The sequence below is a fragment of the Halichoerus grypus genome, chromosome X (genome assembly GCF_964656455.1).
Source record: "Halichoerus grypus chromosome X, mHalGry1.hap1.1, whole genome shotgun sequence".
Lineage (NCBI taxonomy): Eukaryota > Metazoa > Chordata > Mammalia > Carnivora > Phocidae > Halichoerus > Halichoerus grypus.
Genome location: NC_135727.1, coordinates 116,498,963 through 116,522,287, shown reverse-complemented (window position 1 = coordinate 116,522,287; position 23,325 = coordinate 116,498,963). Strand labels below are relative to the sequence as shown.

General features: G+C 45.2%; 1 protein-coding gene across 9 annotated transcripts in view; it reads right to left on the bottom strand.

Moving 5' to 3' along the window:
- The window catches only part of SH3KBP1 (SH3 domain containing kinase binding protein 1), a 328,530-nt gene that overhangs the window by 158,746 nt on the left and 146,459 nt on the right, over nucleotides 1-23,325 (bottom strand). The gene's annotated exons all lie outside the window — the stretch shown is intronic.

Genomic DNA, 23,325 nt, shown 5'->3' with positions numbered 1-23,325 from the left:
AGAGGCACGGCAGCCCTGGTCTCAGAGAGAGGCAGTAGAAAGCAGAGCAATGCTTCTTGGTCTTTTAAAAGCTGCTGGGTCAGAAAGGCATGGATATGAGAAACCGATCCGTTGGTGCAGAAGGCAAAAACCCCACCCCTGAAGCGCTGGAGCAGTGTTGCCTTAAACGCTTTTCCACGGATGGGGCTTTGTATTTGTTGCTGTTGATTTTTGATGAAAGCTGATGTGATGTGGTAGAATAAAAAGAATGGTCTGCTTCTAATGTTAGCAAGGCAGAGGAAATTTTTCCCAAATGTGCAAAGGAAAAGATAAAGTAGCCTGGCCTTTTTCTGACTAATCATCACCCTTTCAACATGCTGGAACTCAGGCCTGATAAGCAAAGGCTAGTTAGATTTCAGCCTGCCCTTGGTGCCATTTCAAATGCCCCAAAAGGGGTTCAACAAATCCACTTCGGTCCTCTTCCCTCAGTTCCAGGGGACCCATTAGCAGGATCCCTGGCTGCTCACACAGAACCAACCCAGGCAAATCAAGATAAAAGCCAGGACCACATTTCACTTGACCGGAGGACATTCAAGGTCACAGCATCTCGCTCACCCAGAGCGGCCCAACTGGGAGGCCCTGGCTTAGAGCTGGTTCAAGTACAGATGCAATTGTCCACACCACAGACATGCACTGTGGGCAGAAAGAACATGCATGTGGTATGTGTGATGGGGGTGGGGTAGGGAGACAGACAGATAGGCAGCAGCGGAGGCCCAAGCCGGGGAGAGGTGGATAGCAGAGAAGAAGTAAGACCCGCATTGCTCCCAAGTTTGTGGCTCAAGGCCGACCACCTCACATTGTTCCCTCCTGCCACCACATGGCCTAGAAAACCAAAGGGATCAACAACTTCAAGGAAACACATTTAGAAATGCTGACATTATTTTTGGATACTGCCTACAGTGATTCTTTTCCTTTTCTAGTCTTTTCCCTGAGAAAGCAAATCCCTGCAGGAGTGATCACAGGCTGCATTAAGGCCCCCGTGCAGCATGACATCATACAAAGGGGAAGGTCTTTGCTACATCTGATGGGCTCACTGATCAATATGTTTCAAAAGCCAGTGGCCTAGTTCACTCTGCTCCATTTTTCTCTGCCTGAACCTCACTACGGAAGAACCGAGTCAAACAGAAGAAAGGGGGCAGAAGTTCAGAATCAATAGCTTGTCTGATCACATCTTTGGCAACTATACAAATACACTCCACCGCTTCATGCAAAACCACAAGCCACCTGGGCCTAATGAGAACAAATGCAGAGCTCTCGGGCCAACTGCCAGGTGCCGACCGCACTGTCTGCAGGCGGCACGGGGCGACCCACGGAGGGCCCGGCTCTCCCGGGCACTGAGGGCGCATCCCAGCTGGCTTCTCCCCGGTGGGGAGTGAGGACGAGTGGCAGTCCGGGGCCAAGAACTCTACCGTGATTCCATGGCGTTCGATGCAATGGGAGGCAAATCCAGCACTCTGTTGTAAAGGGTACAGATCCCTCGTTCTAGCTCAGAAGGTCAAGATGACGACGAAGCGATCTCGGCACCCACCGTGACTCCCCTGCCCCCACATACACCTCTTAAGATGAAGTTCTTTCATTTATTTATTTATTTGACAAAGAGAGAGACACAGCGAGAGCAGGAACACAAGCAGGGGGAGTGGGAGAGGGAGAAGCAGGCTTCCCAAGGAGCAGGGAGCCTGATTCGGGGCTTGATCCCAGGACCCCGGGATCATGACCTGAGCCGAAGGCAGACGCTTAACGGCTGAGCCACCCAGGTGCCCCTTAAGACAAAGATCAATTCTAAATTGTGAAGAGATTTATTTGCTAGATGTTACATTAAAAGCAAACTCTGCACGTACAAATCCAAACACAGAACAAGTAAATATGACAAATCTCTGAAACCTAACATTCACAAGCACAGAAGCCACCAGTCCTAACCAAAGTGACTTGAAAATAACATCTGAAGCCCCAGTATTGGCTGAAATCATAAAACGCAGTTATACATAAGTTCGTGTCTGCACAAAACCCTCTGTAAAAAGCAGCATCTAACCTGATGCTACGCAAATGGTGAAAGAGAGAGTGATGTATTCTTCAAGGATAGACTAACACCGCAGACTCAGGACCTGGAACAGGATAATCAGATTTCTCTTGAACCAAATCTCTGCCTCAGACTTCTATAAAGCCCTGTCTGGTATCAGGAAGAATGACACGTTTACTAGTTTCTGTCTGCCAGGCTAATCAATAGTTCTTAAACACCTCTAAGAAGGTTAATTCATTGGTGGCATAAAGTCCTATCAAACACATCACCCACATACAGGACCAAGAAAAGTGAGTCCCACAGCGAGGTATGCAGATGTTGCTGACCGTAAAGGCCACCTGACCTGACCCCGGGCAGAAACAGTGATTTCCTGTGGCACTGGGATAGCTTTGTGGTCTTTTCTAAAGCACTTCTGGTATCCACCATCCAATCTCATCCTGCCAACCACATGAGTTAAAAAGAAAAAGAAAGGAGCCAGAATGAGCAACCATTTAGCAAATGAGAGCATCGGGGCTCAGTGACTTATCCAAGGACACGGAGCTGATGAGCGGCAGTATCTCCTCGGCCTGAGTTCAGAGCTTTCCTCCAATGCTGGATGAGCCAATTCTATTCACATCTCATCCCACATTCTCTGCAATCTGTACTCAACTGCTTCTTGCGCCACGGTGTAACACAGCCTCAGGTTTTCACCCAAATTCCCGGACCGCTGCTTTTCCAGGCCTCAACTTCTGCAAATCACCGTTCCAGTCTTGTTTGCCAGATCCATCCAATCTAAAACCCAGTTCAAGGTGGGTGGCTGACATCAGGAGACACTGCGTTTCAGGTGCCTCTGTCCCTCCGAAATTTAAGGGAGTTTAAGGATATCATTGGCCATTTTTCCCCCTCCTGGCATTTCACTGATGTTTACTACTCAGTCTTGACCTTCCTTGAGGAGGTGCCTAGACAACAATGTCATCTCCTTTCAATAGCTGGTATAAACTGGAGAAAAATAAGAATGACTTGCCCAAGGCCGTGGCTTAGCATCACTGAATTTGAGCTACCATCTTCATACCCAGAGCCCAGTCCGCTTGAACTCGTTTTCACACATTACTTTGGGTTTTTTTTCTATGGAATAAACTGAGCCTTGAAAGAAATTTAAATGCATTTGCTGATCATGGCCAACAATACAAATTGGTATCAGGACAACTAGAAAGAGAAGAGAACATATGTTCTTCCTCCTTCATGTCAGGGCCACTGCCACCATCCTTTGTCACTCTGTGTGTTTTCTAGGTGGGACCACTTACCTCCCAAGACATAACGGCGAGAAGTAACACACACAGGTTTTACGGACATACATGCTAATGTATATGTGCTCACGGCCCACCAAAAAGTGTATGGACAAGGCAGACTTCCCAGGGCATACCTGACACGGGTCTCCACTGCCATACTGTACGGTGGCCGCACACTACACATGCCTGGCCATGCATTCACACGTCAAAACACGGGCACACGGACGCCAAGGCGCACGCTCGCAATGCCCGCACTAGGCCTCGTTCATTCCTGCCCTTACTTTCGTGACCAGCTTTGTGTAATAAAATAATAACAGCTAGCATTTATTGAGCACTTATCGTGTGCCAGAGACTGCTGAGTACCGTATACGTATGACCCCACTTAATCCTCACGCCGAACCCCCTTTTTACAAGCAAGGAGAGACACAGAGATTGAGTGTTTGACCAGAGGCCTTACAGCTCGAAAGTGGATGCAAGTCTGGAGTCACCGCCTCCCACGTCTGACTGTTCTGAAGAACGCTCAGCTATGGGTCTTGAGACTGCAGAAAGGACTCACTGGGCCAACGTGGGACGTGGTTAAGACGTGAAACCAGGAAGTGAAAAACCACAAATCAGGAGCATTTCCTTACAGCTGCTGGATATTTTAATGAAAGAAAACTGGCTGGAAGTACACTCACACTCTCTAAAAATGACAGAGCAGAAACTGAAGAGGGTGGCGTGACCCATCCTTAGAAACAGCACACTTGTCTGTATTTTAGTGCCTTCTAGGGTCTTACAGCATGTGAAAACTTTACTAGGCCAATTTATTCAATGACCACAAAAATGTAACAACAAATAATGCAGTGGTGGAAAAAAGTCTTCGGGTCAACTGAAAACTTTCAACACTCACACAACCTTTTTTTTTTTTTTTTTAACATCTCATATCCCCTATGACGGAACACCAGTACAACTACAAGGGTCTAAATCACCAAGGGACGCTATCCACAAAACTCTAAACCTCAGTAACAAATCAGTGCCACTAATTACAGGTAATAACGGGTGACAGAGGATAACAAGGAGAAAACACCTTGTGGGAACAGGTGATCTCCCTTCAGAGGCCTCTAACCAGTGGTTCTCAATCTTGGCTGCATATTGAAATCAGCTGGGGAGCTTTCATAATCTAAATAGCAGTCCCTGAAGAACTAGGTCTCCACAGAATCGTGGCTTCTTCTAGGGCTGGGGCAAAGAGAACACAAAGCGAGAACAGAATATCCGCTAATGCTAACATCAGTGAAGTGCTCAAACACTTGAGGGGTAATTTCAAAAGCCCACAGAGATCAGCTTGACGGGGCTTCCACTGGCCAAATCTGGGACAGTAACAGCTTGTACTGAGGGTTGTATTATCACTTAGTCATTTCCAAAATAATTCACGAGCCCAGACTGGTAAGTTCAATAGGTAGCTAGGTTGATAGCTACCTAGCTAGGTGAACGGATAAGATTAGATAGATAGGGACAGGGCAAGAAGCCAAAGCTCTCCTTTAGAAAAAGAATGTCAGGGGCGCCTGGGTGGCTCAGTCGGTTAAGCGTCTGCCTTTGGCTCAGGTCATGATCCCAGGGTCCTGGGATCGAGTCCCACATCGGGCTCCCTACTCAGTGGGGAGTCTGCTTCTCCCTCTGTCATCCCTCCCCACCTCATGCTCTCTCTCTCCCTCTCTCTCGAATAAATAAGTAAATTCAAAAAGAAAAAAAGAATGTCTGCAGATAGAGAAATGATAGAAACAGACAATCACCATTTTATAAGCATCATAGCAACCACTGATTCTGGCCAGAATCAATGGTTGCTAAAACCAGTGGGTGAAAGCTTGTTGGGGATTAGGACATGTAAAGAGTCTCAGAGTATCTCCCCACAGATTATTTATTAATTACAAAAGGAAAATTGTCTTCTTAGAATGGAGAAACCAGACAGACAGTCTTAAAGCTCACATTGTCAATAATGACACTCCTCATGTGACACGTGAAGAAAGACTAAACATCACCTGTAGAATGCTCCCACCCCAAACATTTCACCTACATCTTACTGTGAGAAAACAATCATGCAAATCCGAAATGATGACAGTCTACAGAAACGGACCTGATTAAAAAAAAAAAAAAAAAAAACCTTTCTTAAGTCACTATCACATACAATTTTTTAAAGGCTAGGAAACTGTTTTAGATTTAAAAACAGTAAAGAGATACAGCAACTTATTATAATGTGATCCTTAATTGCACTGGTTTTTTTTTTTTTTTAAAGATTTTATTTATTTATTTGACAGAGATTGCGAGAGCAGGAACACAAGCAGGGGGAGTGAGAGAGGAAGAAGCAGGCTCCCTGCTGAGCAGGGAGCCCGATGCGGGGCTTGATCCCAGGGCTCTGGGATCATGACCCGAGCTGAAGGCAGACGCTTAACGACTGAGCCACCCAGGTGCCCCAATTGCACTGGGGTTTTTAAAAGGTTATAAGGTTGGAAGAACTGGGGAAATCTGAATATGGACCAACACTAGATAATAGCATTATATTAATGTTACATTTCCTGCATGTGCTCACTCTATTGCAGTTACAGAGGAGAATGTCCTTGTTCCAAAGTATTTAGGGATCAAGCGTCCCGATACCTGTAACTTACTTTCAAATTGTTTACGGAAAAAAGGAGTATGCGCACATGTGTGTGCATGTGTGTGTGGGTACATATACATACACAGAGAGAGTGAGAAAACAAATGTGGCAGAATGCTAATAATGGGGGAATCTAGATGGGTGTTCATTGTAATACTGTTACAACTTTTCTGTACATTTGAAATTTTTCTAAAAATTTTCTAAAAATTTTAGGAGGGGAGGAAAAATACAGATGCCCAGGCCCCACCCCTTATCAATGGTCTGCGGAGCAATGGTCTGGGCATCTGTATTTTAAGAGCTCCTCAGGCGAATCTAACAAATGGTCAGGGTCAAAAGACATCTAGACAGATCGGCTGTCAAAAATAAATGGGATTTTCCAGGAACATGCTATATGGGTTCTACATTCAGCTTCTTCTCATCTGGCAATATTAGGCTAATACATAACCCAGGGGAATGGTGCCATGATTTTTGCTGTGATTTTTGCTTCACAGAACTTCAGAAAAGTCATACCAAACAGCCTCTAGCTCTGAAAGTGTGCTCTTGGGAGAGTGGGGGATGGAAAAGATGGCGGTCTCTCCTATGATTCATTAGCCACCACTGGTGGGGGTGCAGCAACTCCCCAACTTACTGAGCACATTCCAGATGCCTGAAGAGGCTGTTCTTGAGTCAGAAACCTCAATTTAGGCAAAGGGCCAGGTTTCCTATTTCAAGATGGAAAGACAATACAAAGTAAATTAATAACTGTGGAGAATCACCCCTTTTACTTGAAACATCCAGTGGATTTGGGGAAGAGAGAAAGTTGAATGACTGATCTTGCCGGACCCAGCATCATACCATTTGCTGGGAAAATTCCCACTCCTCATCCTGCTTCAATGTAACATAACTCAGAGGAAGAGGAGGACACTTCAGGGGCTGATGGCATGCCAGAAAAACGAGGAACTTGTGGGTGTTTCTTGCCAAACCCCTCTGGCTGTGGCTGGACTGTTACAGTGGAAATGTACGGTATTTAATTAAGCAGCACTATTTGGTCCCTGGAGATGAGCCTCCTTGATTCTCTAGGGCTGCATGTAATCAACGTCTTTGTAGGGCAGAAAACAGTAAATCCATCTGCCTCTCCTTCGAAGGGAAGGTTCATCCAAAAAGAGGTTATAGCTATGCCAGTGCTCATTTGCTCCCAATCCCACCAGAATACAGGAGGAAAATGTAGAATCAGTAGGGAACCATTTATGAGGGCCTCAGAGCCATGGGGGCTGGGAAGGGAGGCAGGTAAAGTCAAAAGTCACATAAGGAAAATCCACTGAGCCAGCTGGAGATGGAGCCAAACACTGATGAGGTGTCTGCCATGTGCCAAGAACCAAGGTAGGCATGTTACATGCCTTCCCTCAAGTTCTTGACCAACCCTGTGAGGTGAGGGATGTTGGTCCCATCTTTATGAATGGGCACAGAAAGGCTGGATAACTTGTATGAGGACCATGCGTTAAATAAGTTGTGGTCTGCAGCCCTCTTCTTCCATGAATCCAGGGTAATAGCAGGAAGGCAGATTAGGGGTGCATTTCTGGGGGACTCTGGATGACAAGCTAAGGATGAGAACTTACCCAGAGGAGGTTTCTGGACAGAGAAATGACTACAAGATGTGATGAGAACGGTGCTGTAGGGAGAAGCGGCTGCTGTCAGGGGTGCAGGTGGGCTTGGGGGAGGGAGCCTAGAAGCAGGCAGATAGCCCAAAAGAGGACAATGAGAGACAAAAGTCTGAAGAACATGATGGAAGGAATCATATACACAGGGAAGGAGAGGCAGATACACATTCTCATCATGAGTTGATGTGTTTCAGTTGCTCCCTTTGGGGGCCAGTGACCCTCTTTCACTTGTCTTTGATCCCCAGCCCCGAGCACAGGGCCTGTTAGAGCAGACACTCAATCCATTCTTGATGGATCGATGGATGAATGAACTAATGAGTACCTACTCCACGTTCTGTCTGTGGGTCACTGTTTTGGGAACGAAAATTTTTTTAGACAGTCAGAGGGACGCTGGAGAAGGACAGAAAGGGTGGAGGGAAAGAGTTAAAGCCTCAACCTGGTGTTAAACAGGGCACCCACCCACATATGCTTAAAAGTCAATGCCGAAATGGTTAAGATGTTAATTTTACATTATGGGTCTTTCACCACAATTTTTTAAAAAGCCGATGCCACCTTGAATTGTTGCAGCTATAGGGAGAGAAAGATGGTGGCCCATCATCTTGCCATGGTATCAAAAGTGTCGCATTCTCCAACACTGCAGTCTGAAGCATCTGTGATACTACTAAACAATGCCTGATACACTCCTAAATGCTTTCTTCTAAGTTTATGGTCCACGGTCAACCATCCATACCAAATGACAGAGCAAGATATATCTGAGCAAGAAATTACGTATATTTGATTTTAAATTTAGTCCCATTCGAAGAGAGAAAATAGCTAAGTAGGGAGAGAGATATATATTTAAGAAGGCTGGGGGCAGCAGTGTTTCTCACAGCAAATGCATATATGCCCAGAGATCTATACAGGAAGCATCCTGAATGTCCACTGAGAGGGGATGGCTGCATCGTATATCCAGGCCACGGGAAACTAAGCAGCCTTTTAAATCGAGCAAGCAGTTCTGCATGCACTGATATGTAAGAGGTGTCCATAATATGTTAAATTAAAAAAGCAAATCACATAATGTGTGCAATATGCTCCCAACATTGTAAACACATACACACTCCCGCCTTCCCTCTATAACCTCCAGCCTGGACTCTGATTTACTCCTATCACCCAGAACCCAGTTACAGAGTATGGGCTCAAGAAATGTTTATTAATGAATAAATGGAGTCATCCAACATTCGATTAATATGTGAAGGCCTGATAGAATTAAATAAACGAAAGAAGGGGTGTGCATACAAGAACACAGTTGTGCAAGCACAGAAAAGAGTATGGAAGGGTATGCCCCAAATTAACAGTGGTATTTTTGGAAAGGGGGATTAGGAGAGTGTAAAGAGAGAATCACATAAATGTTTCTGTACATCAATTTGTTTTTCCGAAGAGCATGTAATAATACACTGTAATAATTTTTCAAAAATCATTACAGTCGCCTATTAAAATAATGATCGTGCATTATGAACCTTACATTTTTCTGATTATGCTTTGATGACATTAACAGTAAAGTTAGTTCCTATTCTCCAAGTAAATAAATAAATACCAGCTGAATCAGACGGAAAGGTGGTGTCACAGGCTGAATGTCAAGGGGGTTCTCAGCTGGTTGCGGCTGGTCCACGGAGACAATGGGAGGTGTGAGCCAGATGCTGGTACAAAAGCAAGGAGCCCCATCACATCCCACTGGTTATGGATGCAAGCTCATTTTTCCTGGCCCGATGGCGCAGACCACACAGCCCAGACGGGCCGTCTCCCTCCCGGCAGCAGGGGCCCGTGGGGGCCAGGGGGCTCTGTGTCCGTCTTCTGAGCTTGCTCACGCTCACTCGCTCACACGCACACACCCAGCCACCGGCCTGGTCTGGGCTCCCCCGCCAGCCACTGCTGTCCCCCAGCCCCACCCTCATCCCAGCAGATGTGAACCCCCGCTGAGCGCCATGTCTGTTTGCCTCCTGTCCCTTCAGCTCTGACACCTCTCGGCTCTCTCATGCATACCGTCTTCAACAAATGCCACTCATCTCCCCACACCCACACACTCCTCATGTTGGTTACGAGGATGCCATTTCATCACAAAGGCCCACTCTCTCTCACTGATGCAGAAGCAGAGGGCGGGACACCAATCCCTGGTCTATCCTCCCTCGGGCCTACAGGCTTCGGAGTCTAATGCCCTGTTTTAAAGAAGCCACTGAAGATAGTCTTAAAGTTAGTCAATTAACATGATCAAAGACATCGACTTTCTAATGCTAGTGCGATATAGAAAGGGGCCATCCATTAAATAAACTGAGCTTCTACAAAGAGATACTGCCTCTGGATATTTTCAATGTTAATACCTGATATTCCCTGAGAAGTCACATCTATAATTTGGGTATCACGGGCATGAAGAACTTCTACCACCATAATGTCCCTGCGCTCAACCATCTTATATAAATGGTACATGAATTAGGCCACGGAGAGGACACACGAGCTTGGATTTACAGCCCATGTACCCGGGGTCCGCACGGATAGCACTAAGGCACGGAAAGAGTTTCCGGGGCCTCACGACACAGGAGAGACATCCAACCTAGTGGACCCAGTTCTGTGATTGCCTCATGCTCTTTGCCACTTTGTGGCCTTCACCACAGTTTTCTTACCTCTCCCACTGGAACAATACGTTCAGGCCTACTTCACAGAAGGGTTTGCGGCCACCTGATGCCCTCCCTTTTCTCCACTTATCTTGTCATTCGTGAACTTGTTAAAAGGAAGCCGTGTTAATGATTTATGCCAGTGCAACTAATTTTCTTTTCACCATCCTTCCTTTCCCATCAGAGCAAGAGAAAGGAATCTGACGGAAAAAACAGTCAGTGATGTCTCTAAACAACCTTCAGGTCTTCCCCTTTCCCTAGGTTGGTCCCAGGGGATGGGTTTGGCCTTTCAGGATGCCCATTAATCTAAATGAGCCAACGCACAGCAGACCATAGCAGGGGGACACTTCCCCAGTCCAGGCCCCCATGTCTCTGGGGGATGGAGTCTGGATGTTCAGAAGAGAAAATCCGATACATAAAGTACACTGCTTTTCTCTGCTTTAGCAAGGCTTATTTTGGCAAAATGCCCAAAAGAACTCAACATATTTATAGAGTTTTGTTTGATCTACTTTTAAATGCTCCATGCAGAGTCATTCAAGTGAAATGAGAATACAGATTTTCAAAGGAAAAACTGAAGGAAGATTCTAAATATAAGTTATTTGTTGAGCATAAACAAGATTTCTCCCTTCTATCCAACACATTCCCTCTAACGCATCTATTTTTAAAGGCATTCTCAAACTTTGCTGCTGACGAATAGATCAGACCCCAAACTTTTACAGTTAAGGGGGGAGTGAGGGCGGGAATAAGAGGAGGGAGAGGGCAATGCCCGTGAGCACATGCCCACTAGGAGGTGTAGCAAAGGTGTAGAAAATCTGAGAGACCCTCAGCTGGGGGTCATCTATCTCCCTTGCCTATGCTGAGAGAATCCTAAGAGGAAAGTACCTAGCACAAACAAATCTAGAGTTTTCCAGGTCTTAAAATCAGTACCCCAAACAGCCATTGTCCTGGGAGACTTAGGGAATGACAGAAAATTCCACATTTCTCTCTTGGGGCAGAAGGGGAAAGATCTTTATTGCAGCTAGTCGAAATGGTGGGTTTTTTTTTTTCTTATTTTGACTTGTTTTTAATACAATTTGCCCCTTCTCATCCCCATCAGAATCAAGAGGGGGGAAGCCTGGGTGTTTTATGAATTTTCTTGATGCAAAGGGGTTTGCATTCCCAAATTTCCTCCTTCTGTATGTAAAAGCAGAGATTCTTAACAGGGGTTCGTGGACAAAGTTAATTCAGGGGCCTGAACATGGGTGGGAAGAAAATCGTACCTTTAATTTGACTGTCCTCTAACTGAAATCTGGCCTTTCTTTGCACTATGCATGTGAAGCAACAGCCATACTGGTATGGGCAGCACCTGTGGATTTCACTGATCTGCTACCAGTGGATAGATCGTTTCATTTCTCATCCCGGTCACTGCAGTGATCATGAAATATCATCCACATTCACCCTTCAAAATTATGATAGCTTCTAGACCCACTGCTGGATCTTGCTATTTAATGCATCCATACAGAAAATGTATTATTTATGTTTTTGCAGTATTTTGATAACTGTATTGCAGTATAATTGGTTTCCTTTGCAATTCTATGGATTTTATTTTATTATTTATTATAAATTAAAGATTTTATTTATTTATTTGACAGAGAAAGAGAGAGTGAGAGCAGGAACACAAGCAGGGGGAGTGGGAGAGGGAGAAGCGGGCCTCCCGCCAAGCGGGGAGCCTGACGCGGGGCTCGATCCCAGGACCCCGGGATCATGACCTGAGCCGAAGGCAGACGCTTAACCGACTGAGCCACCCAGGCGCCCCTCCTAAGGATTTTATTTTATTCATGTACAAACATTATTCTAAGAAGAGGTCACAGGCTTCACCAGGCTGACAAAGAGATTTCACAGCAGTTAAAAAAAAAAAAAGCTAGGAACTCCTAATCCCCGTTTTCAAGACTATGGTTTGCCAGGAAACCCAAAGGTGCAAGAGGGGAATTATGTATACAAAATAGAGCAGTGAACGTGACATTTGGACTCTGTCTGTTGGAATGTTTCACAGGCTTTGGAGCAGCACATCATGACAAAAGAACCACACGAGGCAACATCCGAGGTCCTGATCCAGGAGTAGCCGTGCGGCACAGCCTTCAGGAGGCCGCTTGCCAGGGGCCTCTTACTACCCAGCTCAGCGGCTGGCTAGAGCTCTGTCAACTGGCGCCTTGGCTCAGCTGAGCTCAGTGCCCACACTCCCTTCCACGACGGCCAGGACAGCTCATTTGTAGGCTGACGCCTGCCACCACCTCAGTGTCCCCACTCCAACCAAGCCCTGCATTTCTCTCCCTTTGCTGGCTAGTGAACTTACGAAAGGCACGACAAGGTCCCCCCCAACCAGGGATAAAGTGGTCACTTGGGCTTCCCTGTTCCCACAGAGTTTCACATACACCCCTTCCTCCCAGCCCTCGTCAGCTATGCTGTCATTCCTTGCCTGCAAGTCCCTAGTGCTTGCTGGGTGGCGAGTGCACAAATGTCCCATCAAGGGAGAGGGAAGTTGGTGCCAGTGCTTGTAACTGCACAGGGTTTGCCTGGAAGGGCCGCCTGGCTTCCACTGCGGTCCCGTCTTTCTGGTATCCCTACAGGATGTAAGGTCAGCAAGTCCAACTGAGATGGGAGGCATCTGACCAATCCTTCCCCCCAAATTTTTTAAATAAAAAACCCAGCGGGGTGCCTGGGTGGCTCAGTCGGTTAAGCATCTGCCTTCGGCTCAGGTCATGATCCTGGAGTCCTGGGATCGAGCCCCATGTCGGGCTCCCTGCTCAGTGGGGAGTCTGCTTCTCCTCCTGCCCCTCACCCCGCTTGTGTTCTCTCTCACTCTGTCTCTCTCTCTCTGTCTCTCTCTCTCAAATAAATAAAATCTTAAAAAAAAACCGAGCAGTTCCACTTTTAGAAAGTTATACTTTTGTACAAAGATATATCAAAATGTTCAATGCTACATTATTCATAATAGTGAAAAACGAGAATCATCCTAAATGTCCTTCAACTAGGGGACTGGTTAGTCTACTTGTGGTGTAACACGTGGACTATTAACGAGGGGCATAGCTCTAAATGAACTGGTATGGCAAGATCTCCAAGATTCTCTTCAACCTAACATAATGAATTATGATACAGAATAATATAATATTTTTTTTAATAAACACTATGGTCCCATCAGTATTTTTTTTAAATACCAATATATCTGTATCACTATGTGTTTGGATTAGGCCATACTATCTGAAATTGACATTTTATGGTCGAATATCTGCAATATCTTCTGATTCATCCAAATGTATGTATGTGGAGATCCAAGGAGATAACCATGAGCTAGGTCTTCTCCGGGGAGTGTGCATGGGAGGCAGGGTTTATGTGACTCTTTATCCTCTGACTTTCCTATATTTTTTGTTTTGTTTTATTTAGTTTTGTTTTTTTGAGAATGGGGAGGGGCAGAGGGAGAGGAAGAGAAAGGATCTTTTTTTTAAAAAAAAAAAGACCTGCATTTTATTTATTTATTTTAAGATTTATTTATTTATTTGAGAGAGAGAGAGAGAAACAGCATGAGAGGGGAGGGGGTCAGAGGGAGAAGCAGGCTCCCCGCTGAGCCGGGAGCCCAATGTGGGACTCGATCCCAGGACCCCGGGATCATGACCTGAGCCAAAGGCAGTCGCTTAACCAACTGAGCCACCCAGGCACCCAAGAGAGAGGATCTTAAGCAGGCTCCACACCCAGGGTGGAGCCCAATGGGGGACTCGATCTCACGACCTTGAGATCATGACCTGAGCTGAAATCAAGAGTTGGACACTTAACCCACTGAGCAACCCAGGTGCCCCTGTATTAAGTTTTTACACTAACCACGTATTATTTTAATACTAAGTCTAACTAAGAAAACTCAGGCTAAGTCTAAAAGAAAATTACAACTCAAATCTTAAAAAAAAAAAAAGAGCAGGGAGGTCTACACAACACACTAGCATACAAGCTGCCTTCCGAGGGGGCAAGTCTGTGGTCCCAGAACAACAAAGCCCATCACCGGGTGGGAGGGCTTCCTCTAGGCACTGCAAATGGTTTTGATGCTAAGGTTCTTCTGGAGGGGTGTCATCCAGAAAAGGACAGGTTTCTAGGAGCTAATGAGCAGTGCAGATAAAGGGACCAGGCTACTGTGAGGGAAGGTTTCTCAGCAGACTTTTTTTCAAGCAAATAGATTAGTAATGTATATATTAGCTCCTTGTTCAAAGCAAATGAAGGTTTTCCTCATTTATTTAAGCAAGTCCTACTTTCTTTTTAAGTATGGGAGAGTGGCAAAGGTACATTTAAAAGATGGTATCTCATCCTCAGACTTTTCATTTCCCAAATTGCCGTGCACCTTTACTCTCCCCCTCAGAGGGAGGGAACTGAGTGTCATGAAAAGTATAAATTTAGAAATTGTAAATCTAGAAAACGTCAATCTAGAAATCTTGAAGCAAGAAAATGAATGTGGAGGGGCTCCTAGGTGGCTCAGTCAGTTGAGTGCCCAACTCTTGATTTCAGCTCAGGTCATGATCTCAGGGTTGTGAGATCGAGCCCCACGCTGGGCTCCCTACCGGGCTCCGTGTCATGCATGGAGCCTGCTTAAGACTCTCTCTCTCCGTCTCCCCGCCCCCACCCCAGGCCTGTGTGCAGATGTGCATGCAGGCTCTCGCTCTCTCTTAAAAAAAAAAAAGAAGAAAGAAAATGAAAGTGGATTCATTCGTGTACTAGAGAAAGGAACAGCAGAGGGAAGGAGAGAGAAATAAATGCGTATGAATCCCTCCAACAACACCGAGTTTTGTCTGTACTGCTCGCCCCAGCGCTTAAAAGTCTTTTCCCCAACAGACTTCGTTATAAAGTTTTCTACAGATCACACATAAGCAAGTGTCCTTTTGTGAGATGAAACCTCCTGGAGGGCAGGAACGGGGTTTTTCTGCCCATCTACAGCAGGGGTTGGCAAAGCCGGCCCGTAAGGGGCCAGAGAATACATATTTTTGGCTCTGCAAGCCAGGACCCCCCCTCCCCGTGGCACATCTGTGGCTCTGCTGGGGGGCAGAAAAGCAGCCACAGATCACGCATACACGAAGAGGGATGGCTCTGGGGCAATAAAACTTTATTTGCAAAAACAAGCAGTACCAGATTTGGCCCATAGGCTGTGGTTTGCCAAACTCTGGTGTACGAGAAGTGATAAGGGTCTAAATCAGAGACCAGGGATGATTTTGTTGTGTGAAGGAAGAATGAGAGACCTTGCTAAGGTGGAATCATCAGCTTCGCAGTGACGTGTTCCTGGACGCTGTCCCTGACTGGCTTTGAGCAGCATTAGGGGCCCTACCACCACCACCACCGCGGGATGGTACAGCACCCTCCTCGCCCTGCCCATGCTGCCCGGGACTCAGATTCTCAAATCCTAGGCTCCTGCAAGCAGACCTGAGCTAGCCTCCTTGGGGATTAATTAGTAGAGGCTCCCCCAGAGCCCGGCCCCACACAGTTCCTCAGGAATGATCTCAAAAACAAAGGGAGAAACAACAAATGGTGAAGGGGATGAAGAAAAAGGACAAGTTAAAAATGACTCTCAAGTGCTGATGGGAAGAACTGAAGGTGGGGATGCCACCAGTTAAAATGCAGGAGTCTGACAGGCAGGAGAGTCCACTGCTCAATCACACAGGGACAGCTAGGGACACAGTAGTGTCCCCCCCGGCAGCCACTCGACGGAAGACCACCAAACCTGGTCTACGAGGCCCAGCCAGGGATGGGGACGGGGACGGGCAGGCTGCCCTAAGCCAGGGTGGCGCAGTGAGAGACGAAGATGCATCTGCCCAGGGCCTCTCAGAGAAGAGAAGCCTCCTGCCTTTTCCCCCACTAGATGTAACCAGGGAAGCCCATCGCTCTGCTCACTGCCCACAGCATGAAGCCAACTCAGTGTGAGAAGAAACCTGGCCCCGAGGAGCCTGCCTTGCCTCCGGACCTCTGCTGTGCAAGACGGACATTTCTTTGTGACCTAAGCCAGGTTAAGCCAGGGTGAGTGCAGCTTGTAGCCAAGAGACCGTTAACCAGCACAGGGCGTCTGAGAGCGGAGGTGAGGGGTGAGGGAAGCAAGGGGGAGGGCTGGCCCAGAGGTCAGCTTTGGGGCTTGTGTGCTTTTTGGCACCGGCTGAGCCCAGGGGCGAGTAGACACACAGAAGATGGTCCAACACAGAACCATAAAAGCAGCTTACATTTAAGAAGTTGGAGAAGAGGAGAGAGCAAAATAAAGAAGTATAGTGGGGGTGAGGGGGGCAAAATACAGAGGCACAGAAGGCAAGACAGATGTTTCCAGAAAGAGGCAGTAATCCAACACGCTGCGTGGAGTCAGCCAGAGACGGCACAGAGGAAGAGGTTGGACAGACCCAGGTACAAACCCTGACTATGCCTCTCACTAGAAGCGTGGCCTCGGATAGGTCACAGAACCTCTCCGACCCTCGGCTTTTCTGACTATAGCACAAGGCCCGTGCTACCCTTGGCTCAGGGCTGTTAGGAGGATGGCCTAGATGTCTCTGCTACAGCACTGTGCACAGGGTGGGGTGAGCTGACCGCATTTAGCCCCAATTCTTCACCCCTCTCGTAACCTTGCCCTTCGTCACCTGACTTTAGAGTGCTTCCCTGAAAGACAGAGTAGGTTTCCCCAAGCCACGTGACTTGTCTCGGAAAACCAAGTGAAAAGGAAGTAGCCGTGCACCAGTTGGCAGCTCAGGTCTCTAGAGAACTCGGATGTTTCCATCTGCTCTGCCACACCTCCACCTTGCGATGCCGGAGCATGCGACACACACGGGGCAGTGCTGTCGCCCCAGACATGCGGCCGAAGGCAAGCCAAAGGCTAGCTGACCTCCAGACGTGGGAGGAAGCCCCAAATCAGAAAAGCCACCCAGCTCGCTTCCAGCTGACCCCAGATTCAGAAGCAATAAATGCTTACTGTCGTATGCCACTGAGGTTTTGTGGTTGTTTGTCATGCAGCATTACCATGGCGACAGGTAACTGATACAATGCCTGGCACAGAGGAGAACCTCCAAGGATGTTTAAAACACACATGCAGGGAGGATAATGGCTGAAAGTCTATTGTCTCAGTCTCCTGTCCTGGTAAGTTGAGTGTTATTTCCTTCGACTGTTTCTCCATATTCATCGAGGCCCAGAGGGCAAAAGACATTTGTGAAAAAATTTTCCTTTTAGAAGTTTCTAGAAACACTAATTTTAAAGGACAGCAAGTTTATTCATTTCCTACTCGTTGTAGCATATTTATCTTTAGCTAACAAGTGCAAATGGAAAATAAATTCTTCAATTTCTTAGCTGATAGTGGGTAGAAGGTATTGGGTATTTGTCATATTATTCTTGATTATTTTTTTATTGTGGTAAAACATACATAATATCCAATTTACTATTTTAACCACTTCTAAATGTACACTGCAGTGGCATTAAGCACATTCACATTATTGTACAACCATCATCACTATCCATCTCCTTCTTTCATCTTCCCAAGCCCGAACTCCATATCCATTAAACACTAAGTCCCCACTTCCCCCCCCACCCCATCCCCGGGTTAACGCCACTCGGCTTTCTGTCTCTGTGAATATGACTATTCTAGGTACCTCATACGGATGGAATCCTACAGTATTTGTCCTTTTATAACTGGCTTATTTTACTTACAATAATGTTCTCAAGGTTCATCCATGTCGAAGCATGTGTAAGAATTTCTTCCTTCTTAAGGCTGAATACTATCTCACCGTATGGATACCACATTTTGTTTATCTATTCATCCACTGATGGACACCTGAGTTGCTTCCACTTTTTGCCTACTGTAAATAATGCTGCAATGAACGTGGGTGTACAAATATCCATTCATATCCCTTCTTGATCCGTTCTATATATCTTTATTAAAACCCTATTTTGAAACTTGAAACATACTAAAAGAAACTCATCCCTGGGACGCCTGGCTGGCTCACTCGGTGGACCGTACCACTCCTGATCTCGGGGTCATGAGTTCGAGCCCCACGTTGGGTACAGGTATTACTTAAAAATAAAATCTTAAAAAAAAAAAAGAGAAGTCGTCACTTAGCTAGCAGTCTTCAGGCATTACCTAACAAAGTTGAGGGGGTGGGACTGGTACCTAGAGTCTGCAATTCAACACAATTTACCATGAATGATTTAATCCTACACCCACTGAAATAAACATGGCGATGAAATGAAAAGCTTTTGGAGGAGACAGGATTCTGAAGCATGCTGAGCTGAATGCAAAATGAATACACAGCTCACCACCCACTCGACCCCACGCAACCAAGCAGAGTAAAGAGCCCGCAATGCCATGCGGTGGGCAAGAATGGGTGGTTTCCCGAAGGCAAAACCCTGTTTTAACTTCACTACTCAATAAAATCACCATAGGGCTTTCTCAGCAAAGAGCCAGAATCCTCTCAAGTTCTCCCAAAGCTTCTGACAGATCATGTGGAAAGCTGATTCATCCAATATATGTTTGTTGGCTGCAGGAGCTCAAATGGGCTGCACAGAGTATGAAGCATGGACCACAATATTCCTTCCTGGAGACCTTGGAAAGGGTTTGAAAGAAAAGAGTGGTATCCTTAAGTTTTTCAATAGTCCAAAAGGCTTATTAGCCAAAATGAGCATACAGGTTAAAATGTGCAGGACTATCTATAAACAGCACCTTGACCCTAATCTGAAGAACTAGTTATGTGCTAATGAAGACACAGAAATTTGTCATCCAAAGGGTCAAACACTTTTAGAAAGGGTCCTCAGATTAAAAAATACCGGAAATGGGCACCTGGGTGGCTCAGTCAGTTAAGCGTCTGCCTTCGGCTCAGGTCATGATCCCGGAATCCTGGGATCGAGTCCTACCATTGGGCTCCCTGCTTGGCGGGGAGTCTGCTTCTCTCTCTGCCTCTCACCCCACTTGTGCTCACTCTCTATCTCTCAAATAAATAAATAAAATATTTAAAAAAAAATACTGGAAACTTCTCAATCTTTCAACTTGCAGAAAAAGAAACAGATGCTTCGAAATGTGAAATGACCTTCCCCAGATGGTTACAGGCTGGGAGAGCTGAGAAGGGCAGGGATGTCTCAGGGGTCCTTCCAACAAGGGCCTCTGAATCATCTGGGCAGAAGTATGAGGGAGAAAAAGAAACACAATGGTTTTCCAGCCTCTACGAACTGACAGTCAAGTTCTAAGCCACTGAAAACAGACAGGATATTTGTCAACTATTATCAAGTCTTGCTGGTGGCCCAGGCCCTATCTGCCTCCGGCCACACACAAGCCAAGGGTTGAAAGGGAGGCCATTCAGGCCTGCATGGTTTTGTTTGTTTTGTTTTGTTTCAGCATAAAGCTGACACTCAGCCCTAATACATGATCACTCTCCATTTTCTACTTCAACCTGGGCTTTTGATAGAATGAGTTCATACATCAATATGAACAGATCGATACAGTTCATAATTTATGAAGATGTGGAGGGAGGGAGAGATTGATCCTACAGACCCACCCAACCTATGCCTGCATCTCTTCTTCCTCTCTTCCTTCTTGCTGCCCGGGTTTGGTCATTTTTCAATGCATTAACACCCCCACGCGCGAGGGTCGGCAGGGAGAAAAATTAAATTGCATCCTACATAAGCTTTGCTAATAAAAGATTTACAGTTAAACTGCAAAAACGGTTTCTATGGGTCATCCCTGGATTTCAGTGATCTATGTTATTCCTGTCAAGCCTGCACAAATGTAAATAAAAGCAAATGACACACACGGACATAGCCTAGGGACCCGATCCAGGATGGGATGGAGCTTAGAGTAAGTCATCACAGGGAGACAGATGGAGAAGGAGCCAGGGAGAAAGGGAAGGAGGAAAGGAAAGAGGGAAGGAGGCTCTTAAACATGACTGTGAGTTGCACTCGAATTCCATGAAAAAAAGGTCAGAGCCATAGGGCCAAAGTTTAAGAGGAAAGGGCGAAGTATTTTTTTAAGCATACATCTATGCACAAAACAGATAGAGAATTTCCATTCCTGCCTCCTTTTAGTTTGCCTGTGCCTGTCCACAGTGTTGTCAGACACATCAGTAACTCGGTTACTTTTTCTCTTTGTATAGATATGTCTTATCTTTTATCTCAGTGATTTTGTCAAAAGTAAATTACAAAGGAAGCTAACTTCTTCAAAAGAAACAAGCTACTCCCAGTGATACTATCAAAGAGTTGCTTTAAAGCTTTTGAAAAGTCAAACATAAAACTGATGTCATTTTTTTCCCTAAACAATGTGTTTTTTTTTTAAAGATAACTATTAACTGCATGCTTGTGTTCATTTGTTTGCTTTAATCTGTCAAAATAACATGGCCTAGAAAAGGGTCAAAAAGAATAAGGGGAAAAACTCAATAGCAAAACATTCTGGAAATCTGATTTTCCTTTGGAAGGAATGACGATACCAAAGAATCCACCCAAGCTGGCGGTGGGGAGAAGGGAAAGAAGCAAGCGAGAGAGAGCATGTACGAGAGGGCTGGGTGGGGGTGGGGGGAGAGACTGCCCCAGACTTGCAGCATCTCCAGCAACCCACCTGGAGGTGGCTACACAGACAAGTCTTACTTAAACTGAAATCTGAAAACACAGTACTAATCACTGATAATTCATAATAATGGGTTCCTGATGAGCAAAATTAACATATAATCACATAATCCAACCATCTCTTTTGATTAATATCTTCGTGTTCTCTCCCTGGCTCTGATGATAGTGATGATAAGCAATCAAATATCAGAGAGGAAGAAACCCAGAAAGGAAGGGAAAGCTAAATCTGGCCCATGTACTCCAACGACAAGGGAAGAGCACACTGCTGATGTAGAATAAACTGAACGCTACACTTCTATCTAGAAAACCTTGGGGAAGGGTGACAAACCAAATACAGATTAAAATGATAACAAAAATGAAAGCTGCTCTTACCCTGGAGATATTCCCCTACTTTCAGCTCATGTTCTACTGGGAAATCGGAAAAATTTCGGCGCCTTCTCTCAAACACAGTTACCCTCATAACTTAATTCTCCTTTCAAACTGGTTCAAATCGCCTCCATTGGAAACCTATTTGGCTTTCTCACTCTCTGTTAATGGCCCATTAGCAGGCTGAGAGCTAGATTTAGTAGTTATTCTCATAATCCACTTTCCAAAACAGACCCTTAATAAGTCTTCTCTCTCCCTCGGCACTCAGTAACCAAGACAATTTCTCTGAATCACAGAATTTCAACAGCTTTTCCTTAAATATATAACTTAATATAAAGCTATTCTCCCTCTGGTACTTTTCTTCCCAGTAACTCACTTCTCAAAGGGCTAGGGTGTTTGAGTACAAGTACATACTTCCATCCGAGAATTAAAGTTGGCTCCAACATGAATACAATATGTCCTCTTCCTTCAAGGAGCTTATAATCTAGTAAAAAAGAATCTAAATCTAAACATGGATACATACACACACACACACACACACACACAAGAATATAAGTGTATTAATAGAATAAAATGCACCTACAAGTGTCTAAAAATCATTTCAGATCAGCCATTCACTAAGGCTTTCTGGAATGCTATTATTCATATTACTGCTTATGTTTTTCTGAGGTGAAGGCAGCACGAGACCTTCCATGTCTGCCTTTACTGCTGCAGCCAGTGAGTCATTTCATTTCTTCCCGCCTTGGTTCCCTCATATTTAAAATGGACCTATGACGATGCTTCTCCCCCCGCCCCACAATTCATGGTTAGCCCAAGATGCAAATGAGTCTTTCAGTCCCTCTCTACATATACAAACTGCAAAGCTCTATCCAAGCTAAGGAATTTTTGTTTATAAAATGTCATTTGTGGGGCGCCTGGCTGGCTCAGTCAGTTGAGCGTCTGACTCTTGGTTTCAGCTCAGGTCATGATCTCAGGGTCGTGAGACTGAGCCCTGCGTCGGGCTCCACACTCAGTCTGCTTGAGATTCTCCCTCTTCCTCTCCCCCTCTCCACCCCCCACTCTCTCTCTCTCCCTCTCAAATAAATAAGTAAATCTTTAAAAAAATAAAAATAAAATGTCATTTGTTCAAATATAGCATTTTGTAATTTCTTCTCATCCACCTTCTGAAAGCTACGGACTGATAAATACTATCAATTCCCTCAATATTAAAGGGGAACATTTTTCAATTAACAAGAGTGTTCCACTAAGAGCTATTATAACATAAATATTCAAAAGTTAAATTCTTCTGTGGATCAGTGATAAGAAAAAAAACAAGAGGGGGAAAAGATTCTATTTGCAAAAGCCAACAATAACCTCAATCTATGTAGGAATGACATAAGGAGTAAGCAAGACTGCGCAAATACAACATTAACTGACACTTGACTAAACAGGGTAATGCCCTATGTCACTGGATCACTAGAATGAGCTGTTTAGTATTCAGGAGGGATGTACATTTTAATTTGGTGATATAGTTGCAAGAATTGGTCCACTATAATGTCTGCAGAAGAGAGGCAAGGGAGAGAAAAGGGTTTCATTTACGCATTGTACATAACGACATTTTATATGACACAATACAAAACTGTTAAACAAAAGAAGTTGGGGAAATGTCAATTCTTTCTAAATTGATGTGCAATTTTAATGTAATTCAATTCCCAATCCCAGTGGGATTTTTAAAAACTTGGTAACAGGGGTGGCTGGGTGGCTCAGTCAGTTAAACGGCCAACTCTTGATTTCGGCTCAGGTCATGATCTCAGGGTCCTGGGATCAAGCCCTGCCTCTGCACTCAGCAGGGAGTCTACTTGAGGATTCTCTTTCCCTCTCCCTCTTCCCCCGCCCCCTCTCTCTCTAAAATCAATAAATAAATCTTTAAAAAATTTAAAAATTAAAACTTGATAATGTAATTTAAAAATAAACAAGTGAGAATAGCTAAAATATTTTTGAAAATGGGAAGTGATAACAGAAGGACAAAAGCCATACCACATATTAAAATGTACTATAAAGCCACAATAAATGCAAGCTGGTACAGCCACTCTGGAAAACAGTATGGAGGTTCCTCAAAAAGTTGAAAATAGAGCTACCCTACGACCCAGCAATTGCACTACTGGGTA